Source organism: Octopus sinensis, linkage group LG6 (assembly GCF_006345805.1).
Source record: "Octopus sinensis linkage group LG6, ASM634580v1, whole genome shotgun sequence".
In the NCBI taxonomy this organism is placed as follows: domain Eukaryota; kingdom Metazoa; phylum Mollusca; class Cephalopoda; order Octopoda; family Octopodidae; genus Octopus; species Octopus sinensis.
The window spans coordinates 68,934,513-68,949,679 of NC_043002.1; the positions used below are offsets into that span (position 1 = coordinate 68,934,513).

General features: G+C 31.0%; 1 protein-coding gene across 3 annotated transcripts in view; it reads left to right on the forward strand.

The window, feature by feature from the left end:
* Window positions 1-15,167, forward strand: part of LOC115212958 (zinc finger CCHC domain-containing protein 2) — a 176,839-nt gene that overhangs the window by 101,106 nt on the left and 60,566 nt on the right. The gene's annotated exons all lie outside the window — the stretch shown is intronic.

Genomic DNA, 15,167 nt, shown 5'->3' on the forward strand with positions numbered 1-15,167 from the left:
TTTCATTGCGTTTGAGATGCATATCTCAACTATTGATTGTGTTAAGTGAATCTCTTTCAATTTATGTGGCACTCAAATATCGAGCTTCTTGTCGAGTCCAAAACATTTTAAGTGATTTTCAATTGTTGTGTGTGATACATTTAACTTCTCTGCAATCTCTCACAGTTATATGACAAACAGATTCAATTATGGCTTGGATTTGGTCATCAACTTCAATAGATTGATCAGAACATTGGTCATCTTTGAGTGAAAAATCTCCAGAACAGAATTTTTTAAGCCATTTCTGACATGTGTGTTCTGTTAAGCAATCAACACCATAAACTTCATATATCTCTTTATGGGCTCAGTAACTTTCTTGCCTTTACCAAAATAAAAAAGCAAAATATGGTGAAAATGCTCATTTTTGCATTCCATGTTACAATTGATACTGAACTAACTTAAGTGCCATTTGCTTCTAAAGTAAACTAGAAGTAACAAGCTATCAAATGTCAAAAGGAAAAAATCATAACATTGACAAAAGTCATTAAAAAAAATCATAACTCTATTTTCGAAAAACGAAATTACTTTCTTGCCAACCCAGTACTTTTTTGAGGCCTTCTGAGGAGTTGCTAAAATTTATTTCATGGATGCTGTTATTACTAACTACTTCTGGGTATCTTTTACATGAAGTCCTTCTCTGTTAGTCAGCCTGTGATTCCACTGCACCTCATGTGCAACCACCATATGGAATTCTTACTTATTTTTTATTTTATATTTTGTTCATGTCCACTCCTCAGAAGCCCATAAAATCCTATCTTTTTTCCCTGCCTACTAAAACTTGTGTTGGCTGTCTTTAATTCTTTGCATTTCAGATTAAATGTACCAACCAGATTATTTGGTTTCTTTCTTATCATTTACATCACTAACCGTAAAACTCATCCTACAGAACTTTTGCTTCTGCAAGTGCAAATGACAAATGTTTGTCATTCAGCATTGCTTTAGTCTAGAAAATGTGAACTGGTACAGATAGTGCTAAAGATTACAAAAGCAGAAATGATTACTGAGATAAATATGATTGTGTAATATGAGGTCTTTAAGATGGAAATATAACTACTGTAGTATTTAATTAACAGAAGTAATGATTATCATTATACAATGGTTTAATGCATGAGTTTGCAAAATTCCTTGCTACTACCTCTTTTCTTAGTGACCCTGTTTTTAGCTTTTGTTTCAGTTTTTATTCCTATGGTTTTATCATAACGTGTCTAATACATTTTTCACATAAAACATGAGAGATAACACTAATCTCTGGTCATTCCAAGTAATAGCTGCAGTTTCTGAATCCCAGTTGCATACTGCTTTGTCATAGGAGCAAGCATTGTTGTGTGATTAAGAAGTTCACTCCACTATCACATGGTTTGAAGTTCAATCTCGTTGCACAACACCTTTGAATTTGGTAGCCGAAAACTGCAAAAGCCCATTGTACATATATGTATGCCCTGTTTGCATTTGTGTGTTTGATACAACACTGCTGGTTGAAAAACTGGTGTTATAATGAAAAAGGTAACTTAGCCACTTGATAAAATAAGTACCAGATTCAAGTAAGCACTGGAGTTAATATGATATAGTTAAACCTATGGCCATGGTGTATTGACCAGTGAAAACCTGTGAAAGAATAAAGGGAGTTATTTTACTACTTATCTTTCTAATCACTTCTCTTCAAGAGGTTATTAATTTTCAGTTTTATAATATCATCCCTTAAAATAGAAATTAGACTGGTGCTTTTTGAATATGTAGAAATATTACTACGAAAAATATCTCTTTAAACTTTCAGTAATTGCAAAAGAATTGTATAGCTATTGTCTTTTATTTGGTTCTGCTATGAGGCTTGATTAGCAATGTCTTGATAGCAAAATGTATCTATTACTTTATCTTAACTACCATAGCAATTTATCTACTACTTTATTATCTTTTATGTCAATATGCTATCTTGATTTCTATCAAGTTAAAAGGTTATATAACTTGTACATCTATCTATGTAATGTAGAATATCTCCCGCTTTTGCTTACATATTCATTAAGGCTATTTATCTGTTGAGAAATTAGGTCTCAGTATTTGAGATTAGTATTAGTATTAATTATATTGCACCATTTATTTTAACTTTATTATTCTTTGTGATTATTGTTGAGCTAAAGCTAACTCTAATAGTTTTTTTCCTTTTTTTACAATTTACATTAACCAGCTGTCTTTTATCAGCATCTATTTAAACTAAGCTTTATTTGGTAGCAGTAATAGTTACAAATTGACTATAAGCACACACACACATACACGCACACATACACACACACACAGACACACTAACAGAGCCTGTAAGAGTTGTTAAGATTTCTTTACACTGTGAAGTTTCTTAAACAGAATAATTGTAGATCTATAGACTGTTTTATTCTCCCACATCAATTCTCTAAATATAATAATGATGTAAAAGTATTACACAATGATGCGTTTTGAAAATTGTTTTGCTTGGGAGTTGGCATAATTATTATGGGAATTGCTATAATTATAGAATCCTCTTGTACAGAAAAGAATAAATTAGCTAGGACAAGACAAGAGGATAAATTTGTTAGTTGAACTGTAACGTTGCACAGTGAATACATGTTTAAATATAAAGAAAATGAAGTGTGCCCACACTGAAAGTATGTCACACTTGTAACTTGTTTACTTACACAACTCAGACAAATCCAGCTTTAAAGTTTTTTGTTTTTTTACTTCAAAAGAATTCAAGTAACTAACAATACTTTCACATTATAGGGTTTATCGGAGTTAAATACTTGTCCCTTGCTTAGATCTTTTATTTTTTGACTGAATCTTAGATTTCTTTTTGTTCATATTTTATGGTTAATAATAGAATTTAGATGAAATTATTTGATTTCAAAATAGACAGTGATTACTATGAAGAAAATTAGAAATAAGTGAACATACAAGTTGAAATTTTGTTAATAATATTAACCTGACGAAACTTATAACCGTTTCATTATTTTGAAATATATATACAACTTTATTTAATAAAACAATTTTTTATTTAGAAATTAAATAAAAAAAAAAGTGGCTAAATAATTATATCATATGATATAAATTTTGGCTCCAGGTTCAGTCCCACTGCATGACACCTTGGATTTGTCTCTTCTACTATAGCCCTGGGTTGACCAAACCCTTGTGGGTGGATTTGGTTGAAAGAAATTGAAAGAAGCCCATTGTGTATGTGTATATATATATATGTGTGTGTGTGTGTGTGTGTGTTAATGTCTCTTTGCATTGTCATCATGTATCAGTTGTCAATGTGTATCACTATCATGTAAGCATGTATCCTTTATTTCCAATCTTCCATGAAAACATGCCTGGTCATAGGGAAATATTACATCACTTAAATACTGCAACAGGAAGTGCATCTGGCTGTAGAAAATCTGCTTCAACAAATTCCATGCAAGCATAGAAAGGTGGATGTTCACACTATGCTGATGATGAAAATACCCCCTCCATCTCCCCAAACACTGAGAAAGCTTGCAAATAAGAAACCTGTTTAAATGAATTGTTCTAACTGTTCATTTGGTCTTCTTACTGTATAAACACTATCTTGATAGTGTGTTCTATAGCATAGCAGAGTTACAGTAAAATTTTATTTCTGATAAATTTTAAAGTGTGTGAAATTAAGAATAAATTATGTGGTTTTATTTATTACATATTTATTAATCATTTGTTATTAGTTATAAAGAACTATATATGTATTTTAGACTATATATTTCTATAATAATATCTCAAGAATAGTATTTTGAAACTTATTTGACTTCAATTTTTTCCATACATATGACAGCTGCACTTTTATTAAAGTGGCATGTTATCAAAAACAATAGAACTCTGGACGAGGAGTATTTAGCCTCTTCCTATTTTCTAAGTTCAAAGCTTTAATTTTCTTCCTTATAAGTACTAATAGCTACAAATGTGGTCAATTCAATTCATTATACATTCCCACCTTACAAAAATTTGCCTTGTATCTGAGCAAATCATTTTTTTGTTTTTATTAGCTTGGTTGCATTTGTCTGTAATTGATGGCTTGGCATTTCTGTGAGGTGTGTGTGTGTGTATATATTTATAATTTAGATGTAACCTGTTTTTTTTCTAGATAGCACTTTTATGCTGTGTTTTGACAAAGGAAATATTTCAGTGCTGGATTGAACCTTCTAGTTTCTTCAGAAGAATTCATCCAGTTTGCTTTAACTTAACAATTAACATTCATTTCATTCATTGCTTTTTATATTTTGTTTTTGAGTTCTCTCTGTATAATAATTTGTAATGTTAATATAGTAACATGCATATCAATGGGTCTTGGATTATAATAGTAAATTTCTAAATTAGGCACAAGCCAGAAATGAGTGGGGAGGTTGTTGGTTAAATTGTATTTGACTGGAACTTTATTTTATCAACCAGTGAAAGCACTTAGCTTAGTGGTTAGTGTATCTGGCTCACAATCATAAGGTCAGGAGTTTGATTCCCAGCAGTGCATTGTGTACTTAAGCAAATCAATTTATTTTACAAGCTGACAAAAACGAGTAGTACCTGTAATTCAAAGGGACAGCTGTGTCACATTCTGTGTCACACTGAATCTCCTTGAGAACTATGTTAAGGATACCCGTTACTGTGGAGGGCTCAGTCACTTGCATGTTAATTTCACAAGCAGGCTGTTCCATTGATCAGACCAACTGGAACTCAAGTTGTCATAACCAACAGAGTGCCATTCTATTTTATCAACCCGTGAATATTGAAAGGTAAAGTTGACTGTGACAGGATTTGAACTCAGAATATATAAAAAAAATTTGCAATATATTTTGTTCAATACATTTTGTTGCAATACAAATTGATTCACAGATGGCATATTTTCACCTATGTATGTTACAGTTCTTGAAGGTAATCTGTAATTACACTCCCTAAATAACAAAAACACTTATTAATTCAGATATTTTTCTTATTTTGAGGTTTAAAATTTTTTTTTTCTTACTTAATTATAACACCCATGAACATTTGCAGTACCTATGAGTACAGCACCCATGAACTTTCGCAGGGCATCTGGAGTTAGTAGGTGGTGGGGAAGAAACTACGTCAGACCAGAGACACTGGATTTGAATGCTTGCAACAGAATAAACTCTACCAAAGGCATTCAAATATAAGGTGTGGTGGTGGGTTATTAAACTGGGTGACAGATTAAGTTTACTATTCAAATTTAGCTTTATTTTTGTATTATAGTATTTTCTTGTCATGCTTGAGTGGTTTCATAAACATGAAGGAGAAGTTGTTCAAGCAAAACTAAAGTACATATAAAAATAAGAAAATGTCACGATTTTACTGAAGTAAAAAAAGGAAAGAAAAAACTGCTTGATCATCTAATGACTTGACAAATGTTAACCTACATAATTTAATATAACAAAAATACACTTTCATTTTTTTAATTTATTTATTTTTGGGGTATAAATTTTATGAAATATTGAAAATAATATTTATAGAAAGTGCCAACTTGCTTGAGAATACTCCAAGTTATATGATATAAACTTCCTGCTTTAAAATAATCTAAATTAAAACCTTCCATCAAATTTTCAGGTTAATTCATATTACAAACACCAGCTTAATGACAAATTTATTTTACAAACTTCTTCGTTATTGTCAAACCATACTGAAAAAAATGAAGCAGTGTATTTCAACAGAACTATGGTAATGAAAGGAATTGGTTATTCCTTCTTATCCCTTTTGTGACTATATTTCTATGGATATATGTTTGTGTTTCAAATAATTGTAGTAAACTATCTTAACGTGTAACTTGATATAATGGTGTTCACAAACTGAAATATTAATTTCAATCAAACCATAGTGAAATTTTACTTGAGGTATCCAATTTCAACAATCTAACATAGTTGGCTCAGGCAGGTTTATATTAAAGAGTTAATCTATATTTATTCAAGTGTTTTGTCAACACCTGTATTACTTCTATTTTTTTAGATAACTATGTAGCTAAGGAGGTTTCTATTTTATTTGATTGCCAAAGATGTTAGAAAACCAAATTATATTTTATAATAATGGATTCCTGATACAAATTGCATGTAATTTAGTACTGTATACATCGTTGAATACTACTAAGAAAGAAGACATAAAACTTCTTTCAAAAGGTGGACAAATAGTTGCATACAAATATTGAGGCATTAATATTAGTCAGACAATCAAAACGTAATGTTCTTAGCTTTAGCTGGTTTTCTAGAACAGCACTGACATAAAAGAAATGATAATGTGAAAAATAAGATATTGATTTCCCAAAGAAAGGTAGACAAGAAATAAGACAGACATGAAGGATAGCTTCATCAATCCTCTGGCATCTAGCTATGATTTGATTTCCTTTATTTACAAACTTTTGTTTTAGATAATGCTGCGTAGATTTAAAGATGATGTAACTTTGCTCCACAATAACCATGTGCCTTTTTTATAATGACAATAAGGGTGATAGATTGGTAGAATTGTTTGAGTTGGGCAAAATGTCTTCCAGTATTTCTTCCAGGCTCTTTATATTCTGAGTTCAAATCATGGCAAGGTCAGCTTTGCCGTTCACCCACACCCCAGGGTCAATAAAATAGTGTACCAGTCAAGTACCATGGTTGATGGCTTCAAGTAACCCATCTGATAATTGCTGATTTGTGCCTAAATTAGCAACAATCATAATGTAACATAATGTATTTGATTTCTTTAGTGGTGTTTCTGTTAATTTTTTGATTGTTTGAAAGTGACCTGCAACTTCTGTCACCATTTTTGTCTCATTTCTTATTTTCAAAAAACTTTAAGCCGGCTGATGAAGCATTTATAAATATATTTTTGTTTGGTTTGATTTTTGGGTGTCTGCAACAAAACAAAATAAGCTTTAAAAAAAAATTTTATGAAAATATTTTGGTAATGTATTACACACAGACACACACACATGGACTATCTGATTACTTTATTAATCTTTCAGTGTCACTATTATATTTCTTATGCACCATCCTTATTACTACTTTCTCAAGCATTTCAATGTGGTTTAATACCACAATGTGGTTTACATTTACTTGCATTCCGCCAAGATAAAATTCCTTAATTCAAATGTAGCTGCACAAAGAAGGAATATAGTTATGAATGCATCTACAAGAAAAAACTTTTTACATTTTTTAGAGCAAATATAACTTTAATGTTTTTAGGTTAACTAGATTCGCATGTTGATTTTACTCCATTTGTACTGATAAGAAAGGATGAGGTGATGTAACCCCATCTCTTTTCATTCTGTCTTTATATTTGATGAAGTCAATACTTCAACTGGTAGTTATTTAACGTTTAATCCAATTTTCATCTACATATAATTTTAACTTTTAAAAGGGTATTTCTCTTTCTTTGACCAAATGTTATCATTCAAAATGGCAATCATTACAGCCTGTCACTCTCTACTTGATGTTTTCATGTTATACCTATGTCTTTTGTAGTAAATCAGCCAAGTAAGATTTAGCCTGTATGGTAAAAATGCAGCTGCTTTTAGCTTCATATACCAGTTCACAAACCTGGGCACCAAACTGTTAATTGTTAAACATTTTTGTTAACGATTTAACTTTTTTGTTAACATTATCGGACTAATTAACTTCCGTTAATTCAAGTAAGCTTGAGTTAACTTCTGTTAACTTCAATTCAATTGAAGTTAATGGATTTTATAATTTTGGTACTTTTTAAAGGTGTTTTTAGTGCAAAAACTGATTTTTTTTTTCTATAATAAAAATTGTTAACAGTTTATTGATAACTTCCGTTACATTGTTAAAGAATTAGCTGATTAACAGTTATCAAAGTTAACTTTTTGGTTAATGGATTAACGGTTAATGAAGTTAACTTTTTGATTAATGGTGCCTACCTTTGCCTGTTCATTACTTAATTTATTAAAATAATACATTGTCATTGTCATCATCATTTAATGTTTGTTTTTATTGTATTTGGATGCCCTTCCTAATGCCTACCACTTTACAGTGTGTATGGGTGCTTTTCTCATGCCACCAGCACTTAAAGTAACCTACAAGACAGAAAAAGAAGTAAAAGAAAAATCCCCTTGACTAAATGGCAGTGGGAAGTATTTGAGAAAAAGGTGGCTTTATGCCAGATGTCAAGAGGCTAAAGTATGATGGAGGGACAACTGCAGGTGTCTTGCTAAGGGAAAAATGCATGGCCATCCCATATTATATAAGAGTAGATGGTAATAACTGGGAAGATGAGACCTAATGGAAAAATTCTCATTTTCAATAACCTTACCTCAATTGTGATGTCATAATTCATATTAACTATTATTTCAGAATTTCTTTAATTTCCATTTATATTCCCCTACTGCCCCTAACTCATGCATCCATCATTCACTGTGTCTCCACCCTTCAACCTTACCCAATCTTTATATTTGTCATCTCCTTTCCCATATCTTGCACTCCCATACACTCTTGCAACCTCTACCAACCCAAACTCCTGGTTCCCCTGTTCCCACTCACCTTGTACCTTGAGGGCCCACTAAAATACCTCATCACCACTATCTCTTTCCAATTCCACCCAACCTCTCCTGCTCTCTTGTCTAAAATGTGACTAGTGTTGTAGCTCCTTTACAGCAGGAAACCTATTCTGCTTAGGCCCATTCTTTCATACTTTCACCCATCATCTCCTAGTATGAAGCTGCCCGCTCAGAATTTCATCACCTTCGAAGCCTCGTGGCAGCCTCTCTGGTGCTGGTGGTATGAGAAAAGCACTCAACACTAACTAAAGTGGTTGGCAGTAGGAAGGGCATCCAACAATAGAAATCATGCCAAAGTAGACCCTGGAATGTAATATGATCTTTGAACTCATCAGATACTGTCATACCATCTAACCCTCCAGCATTGAACTTGGATGTTAAATGATGATGGTGATATAAGGCATATGCTTCTTTTATAAGATGCTGATCACTAATGCACCCCTTATTTCGTTTTTCATTTATGGTATTCAGGCAGTCTCTTCTCTCCAGAAGTTTATTCCATTATAACACTTTAAACTATTACGCCGTGTCGATCAATCTACCCCTTGCCTTTGCTCTAATTCTTCATTGAACAATAGGTTTAATCTTTTCTTTTTTAACACTATCTTATGGAATTTACAAAATTTGACCTAGTAAAATTGAAGGAGGTTATCTCCTGTACACTCTATCACATTATGAAACTTTTCAGGCTTTTTTTATCTAGAGATTTATCATGATCATGACCAGCACTCTTTTGCCTATAGTTTTTGTCACAGTCTGTTTTGCTTGCTTTTGTGGCTCTTCTTTAGTCTGCTACATAGAAATTATCAGTTTAGTGTTACCTGGTTAGGAAAGATAATTTTTCAAAGGTAAAATATAAATGAGGTAGATGAGCACTATTAACTGAATTTATACAGCTAATCTGGAGGATAGACCGAATTCAAATGAGTTTACTACTTGTTACTTTCAAAGGAGATTTAAGTGATATAGCAATGTGGTGATTATCTTTTTTAAAATGTTTTATTTATTTATTTAATCTGTTTTTCTTCCATGCTAATATTGTTTGGGTGTTTCTGTAAATATGTATATTTGCATAAGAGGTGTTAGCGCAAGTGTTTTTACTACTGGATGCTTTCTTTTTAAAGGTAACTATGTTATGGGAGTATTATCTATATTTTCGATGAGGTTGACTTTAGACAAGCAGTGTATGTTACCTCAGAGCTGATTATGTGTTATGTAATTCAGTAGATGATTGAAATTAACTGTTACATTACAGAAGGTACTTGATCAGAAGGTCAGAAACCTGTTTGTTAGCTCTAGCTAAAGGTGAGTAGAGGAAAATAAATGAACAACTGTATGTTGAATACAAGTACCGTTTTACAGGTTTGCCCAAGCTGTGGAAATAGGGATTACAAAAAAACAAAAACATGTGAAGTGTTTATGAGATTTAAGTATTGATGATTCTAAATATGGACAAAAGTAATCAAAGACTGAATGTTACTTTTAGAACTAGGTGAAATAAATTCCTTATCAAATGAGTTGCTAAATGTGAATTTATCCAATCTCACAAACTATTTATACATCTCAATAAGGCAGTGCATATTGGATCATCTGGTAAAGGTTTCCAATTGAAGGCTTGATTAGGTCAATAACTGCAAATAGCAACTTCTTGTAATGCTTTATTTTTATTTTTCCTTCTCTAATTTATAATACTGCTGCTCTTAGAATTCTCATTGTTATTTATAATTTCGTTGTTTTACATTTGTTAGCAGGTGTTCTATTTAGAAGAAAATTCTTTAGGGAGGAAATTTGTGATTTGGTTTCAATTCTGGTTTGAAATGTTTTCTTTCAGCTATACAAATACTCATGGGAAAGGCATGAATGTTGAAGAATCCCACATTTCTTTATTGTTTAGGCTTTTGTAGCCATTTAGGAAAACATTGAATTTATTTTTCAATTCTTTGATTCACATATATTTGTCATATTTGTATTTTAATTTTATTTCCTTATTTAAAAAAAAAATAGTCTTCAGTCATATATGGAAGAGCCCTAGTCTAGAGTAAAACTGTGTATGTGTGTGAATTATATACTCACTCATATTATTCATGCATTATATTTTGTTTATTTTTTTTAACTAGAAATTTACTATTACGCACTTTTAGCAAGTTTTATATTTATGTACATTAAAAAAACATTCAGATGATGGGTAATATACCTATGTTGAATTATTAATAGTATTGTTGCTAGTTGCCAATAAATTCTCCTGTAGCAAAGATTTAGAACAATGTCCATTGTTGAAGAAACAGATTTAACTACTTAGTTGTTGATATAAATGGATGAGGATGTAAAGTTTACAGAATAAATAAAATCTCCAAATGAATTTATTTATATTTTCTCCAAAAGAAAGGGCATTGATAGTTTGCCTAAAAATTTGTATTTCTTAGAGGGAAGAAAGATGTAAATACATGAAAATTCATAAATCAAACTGGTTATGCAGCATAAAACAATAATAAAACATATATTTTTGAAAGCTGATGAAATTTTGAAACAGATATGTTATCCAGAATTATAACAGTTTTTAGCAGTCAGCAAAGAAATGCAGTAACTTCAGCTGTCTCCTGCCGTCTGTTGTTTTTTTTTCTCTTATTTTTTCTGGTCTAATGCTGGTGCAAACTGAATAGTTCAGATTTTCTGCAATCTCAACAGATTTCAGCTGGATGTCAATTTAGGATTTGTTTACTGTTCATATCTGGATTTCTGACACTTTTTTAAAGATTTTTTTTCCTCAGTTGACATGACGAGGTTGAATGTTTGTAATTATTTTATTGACAGAAAGAGAGATAGATATATCTAAAATGATTATTTTAAAGGAGTTGACAATGAAACAGACCCCCCCCCCAAAAAAAAAACACATGTAAACAAACTGTCGAGAGTGCTGAAGTAATAATACTAAAACTATAAATTCATAGCTTAAAGTGTGAAAGGTAAATTAATTAAATGAATTATTAATTATGTGATGTCACAATTGTTATTAAATCTCAGTGTATTCTTAGTATTTGGGTGGTAACTTAATTAGTGATATATCACATTCCATAGGACTGGAAAATTAACTAGTCATTAATTTAGAAAGTTATGCCGGAAATGACTCTCGTGGATTAAATGACTTTCTTTTAAAACCTGCCAAAGATTTTTAGTGAATAGAATGTGTTTATTAGTTCTAGGTATCTATTACTGAGTTAGGTTTTTATAGTGAGAGGGTGTTATTTTTTTCATTTTGTGCATTTGTGAAAATATTTTTGAATGCACTTGTAAGGTACTTGTGAGGAAAGAGGATGTTTCTAAGAAGAGTATCATTTAAATGCTGATGTTTTAGTGCTAAGAGTGACTTCCCATTCTAACCTCACCTTTTCTGTAAAATACTTTTTGAATAGTGTCTCTCTGTTTAGTATCAGGTTTGGCATGTTTTTGTTGATGTTCAGTGTGGGATTGAACTCACCACAGTCTTTTAGGACATATGTTAATTATATTTCAGCTCTTGGTACTTTATTGACAGGCTTGTATACTTTTAAGTGGCTTGAAAAATATTGTATTGATTGGTCAACAGTAGACATAGTTGGAAATTTTATTGATTATCAAACTTTAAATTGACAAAATACTACAGTTTCTATTGATGAAAAAAAAAATGTTTGAGCTATCAATCAGAGAAATACAAAATTGTTTCAAGCTTAATGTTATGGCCAACTTTTAACTCTGTAACTTAGTAGATCTAGACCTAACTTCTAAAAAGTTAAAATGTTTTATGATCTGAAATATGTGTGAAATTCTGTTAAACCATTTTATTTATCCTAGAGTTAATTCAATTTTAAGATTCTGTTGAAATCAGTAGGTATATTTGTAACAAACGGAAAGGTGACACGAACAAATAAATAAGATAGTGGACTGCTCACTCTTAAATTTTACATCTGTATCTTGCAGAAAAAACTTTATGATCTTTAAAGCCAAATGTCTAAGCTGGAGAATAAGTAACTGGCTTTCTGTGAAAAATCACTTTTAGTAGAGGAAACTTTATATTCACTTCACTCTGCAGAATCTGCATGTTAACACTGTAATTTGAATCATGGAAAAAAAAATTTTTCTTTTAGTCATGGTAATATCTTTGATTCTTCCAGACAAAGCATAATCAATTTGAGTTCAAAAACTTAAAATATATTAGCTTGTCTGTCTTTTGAAATGAAGTTGTGTATCTTTGCAATATTTTCTTTAGACTGTACAATTTTCTTATGAAATGAACCAATAATTTTCACATAAAAAAAAAAAAAATTTCTATTTTATTTTTATTGCCACCTTCCTATTTTTTTTCAAGTTCTCTCATATCAGAGTATTGAAAATATAATTCCAAATTATGCATTACTTAGTTTTGGTGTAATTAATTAAGATTTTAAATAAAAATAAAATCCACAAAAGTTTAAAATGAGAATAATAATTATGGTAGCATATAATGTTAAGTAATATAAAATATAATATTATAGCCCAACTTTTGCGATTACTTTGTTGTTAGCTTTTGAAATAATTTTTGTGATTTACATTTAGTTAATAACACTCATAGATTGTATGTTTTGAATTTTTAAGTAGTATTTGCTTAAATTAATTATGGACTTTTCCTCGAGATAGTGTGTTGCTTCTGTAAAATCTTTGGTGTTTTATTATTGAATAGCTTTAAAGAAATTACCAGTTAATTTGTTGAAAATCTGTCTCAAAATTGAAATAGTATCTAAATGAGTTTCATTTTTTCTATAGTGAAATAACTTCATACTGATGTGACAACTCATTTATTAATGCTTCTTTATATATATATATATATGTTTAATATACAGCTGTATATTATTATTATTATGCATATCATTTATACATATTTTTACTCCTTATACATGTGTCTGCAAGATGGTTGATTTATTACTTGATTGAGGAGCCAGATAGTTTTGGTTGCTATATTCATGTCCAAGTAGACCTGTTTAGGATGAGTATTGCTCATCTCAAATTAGAAGAAGTGGGTAAGAATGGTTTCTTAAGCACTACATGCTTCAACTCTAAGGAATCTATACCCAAGAAATACACCCATTAATAATTTAACAAAGAACAAAAAACTACTTTTGATTATTAGAACTAAGAATGTAAGGACTTTACAGGATCTTAAAACTTGTGAGATATCTGAATAATGGACAGCTTTTGTTGAATGTGAACTCCAAGGTGATAAATTGGTAGAGTCATTCGTCACACAAAATACTGTATGGCATTTGCTTACCCTTTAGCATTTAAACTGGACAAAATATTCTACCTGTTTTGTGTTCAAATTGGCCAAATCCAGCTTCCACACTATCCAACAATGTCATACCAAAGGTAAACAATCACATCATTGAAGTCTTAAAGCTAAAAGATAGTACGTGATTAATTCAAAACGGTGTCAATGAATAAGCATTACATTTGACAGTGATCTAAACACTAAAGGGTTTAGCTTTCTGTGCTCCAACTTTAAAATCCCACCATGGTCAACCTTGCCTTTTATTCTTTTGAAGTGGATAAATAAATAGCATTCCAATACTGGGGTTGATTCTTCTTTCTCTGTCTCTCTCTTTCTGTATGGAAGAAATTGACTCTACAATGTTTAAATTCTCTGGGCATACTGTATGTTATGAAGGCATGCCTACAGTGCCATTAGGAGTTGAGGTCAGGGAAGGATGGTTAGGTAAATTTCACCACAGACACCGCATCACTAAGTGAAAACAGAATAGCTGATGAGGGCAACCTAACTGAGAATAATTGAAGTTACACTTTCTTTTAGAAAGGATGACCAGCTGGTAAACCGTGTATACATGGTGTTGGTTTCACTACAAATACAATTTTAGTTAAGAAATTCAATATTTTTTATCAATCTCTGTATTTGAACATCTTATCCATCTTTGAATTCTTTTAAGTAATCAGTTCCTCATTTTCATTAGTGCTTATGGATGATTAAAAAAAAAATGTTTTCAATGAATTGCAGTGTGTAATCTTTTAAGTCTATTAATCCTGATGATAAAATCCTACTTAGAAAATTTTATGTAAAACCACAAAATATAGCCAGAAATCACTGGAAGACATGGGGGTGTGTAGATGCAACACCAATGGACTGTTTACTTCTAGACCTTTGTTCAGAGTTTGAATTTATTATAATTAATACTATTTTTTGCCAAAATAGCAAACAATAAACTACATGGATGCATACCCATTCAAAGTATTGGCATCTAATTGATTTTATCATCACATAAAGATGAGTTATATCTGATATGTGGTTTGTTAGATCAATACAAGTTGCTGGTGGCTGTTGGGTTGAACACAGAATATGTTAACAAAACTAGAAATGAATATTAAAATAAAATGAACTCTTAAATTCCAGCATAATGTTGGGAAGAAGAAATTAAAAGTTAAATATTAAGATCCTAATGTTAGCTGCAATTTTCACACTGCCTCCAGGAAAAGTCTTTGTCCTCACCAAGTTTATGGGATCTCAGTTGAAGAGTGGAACATTCTTACCTCAATAGTACTTGATATACTTGAAGAAAACCATAGCCCATTTTTTCAG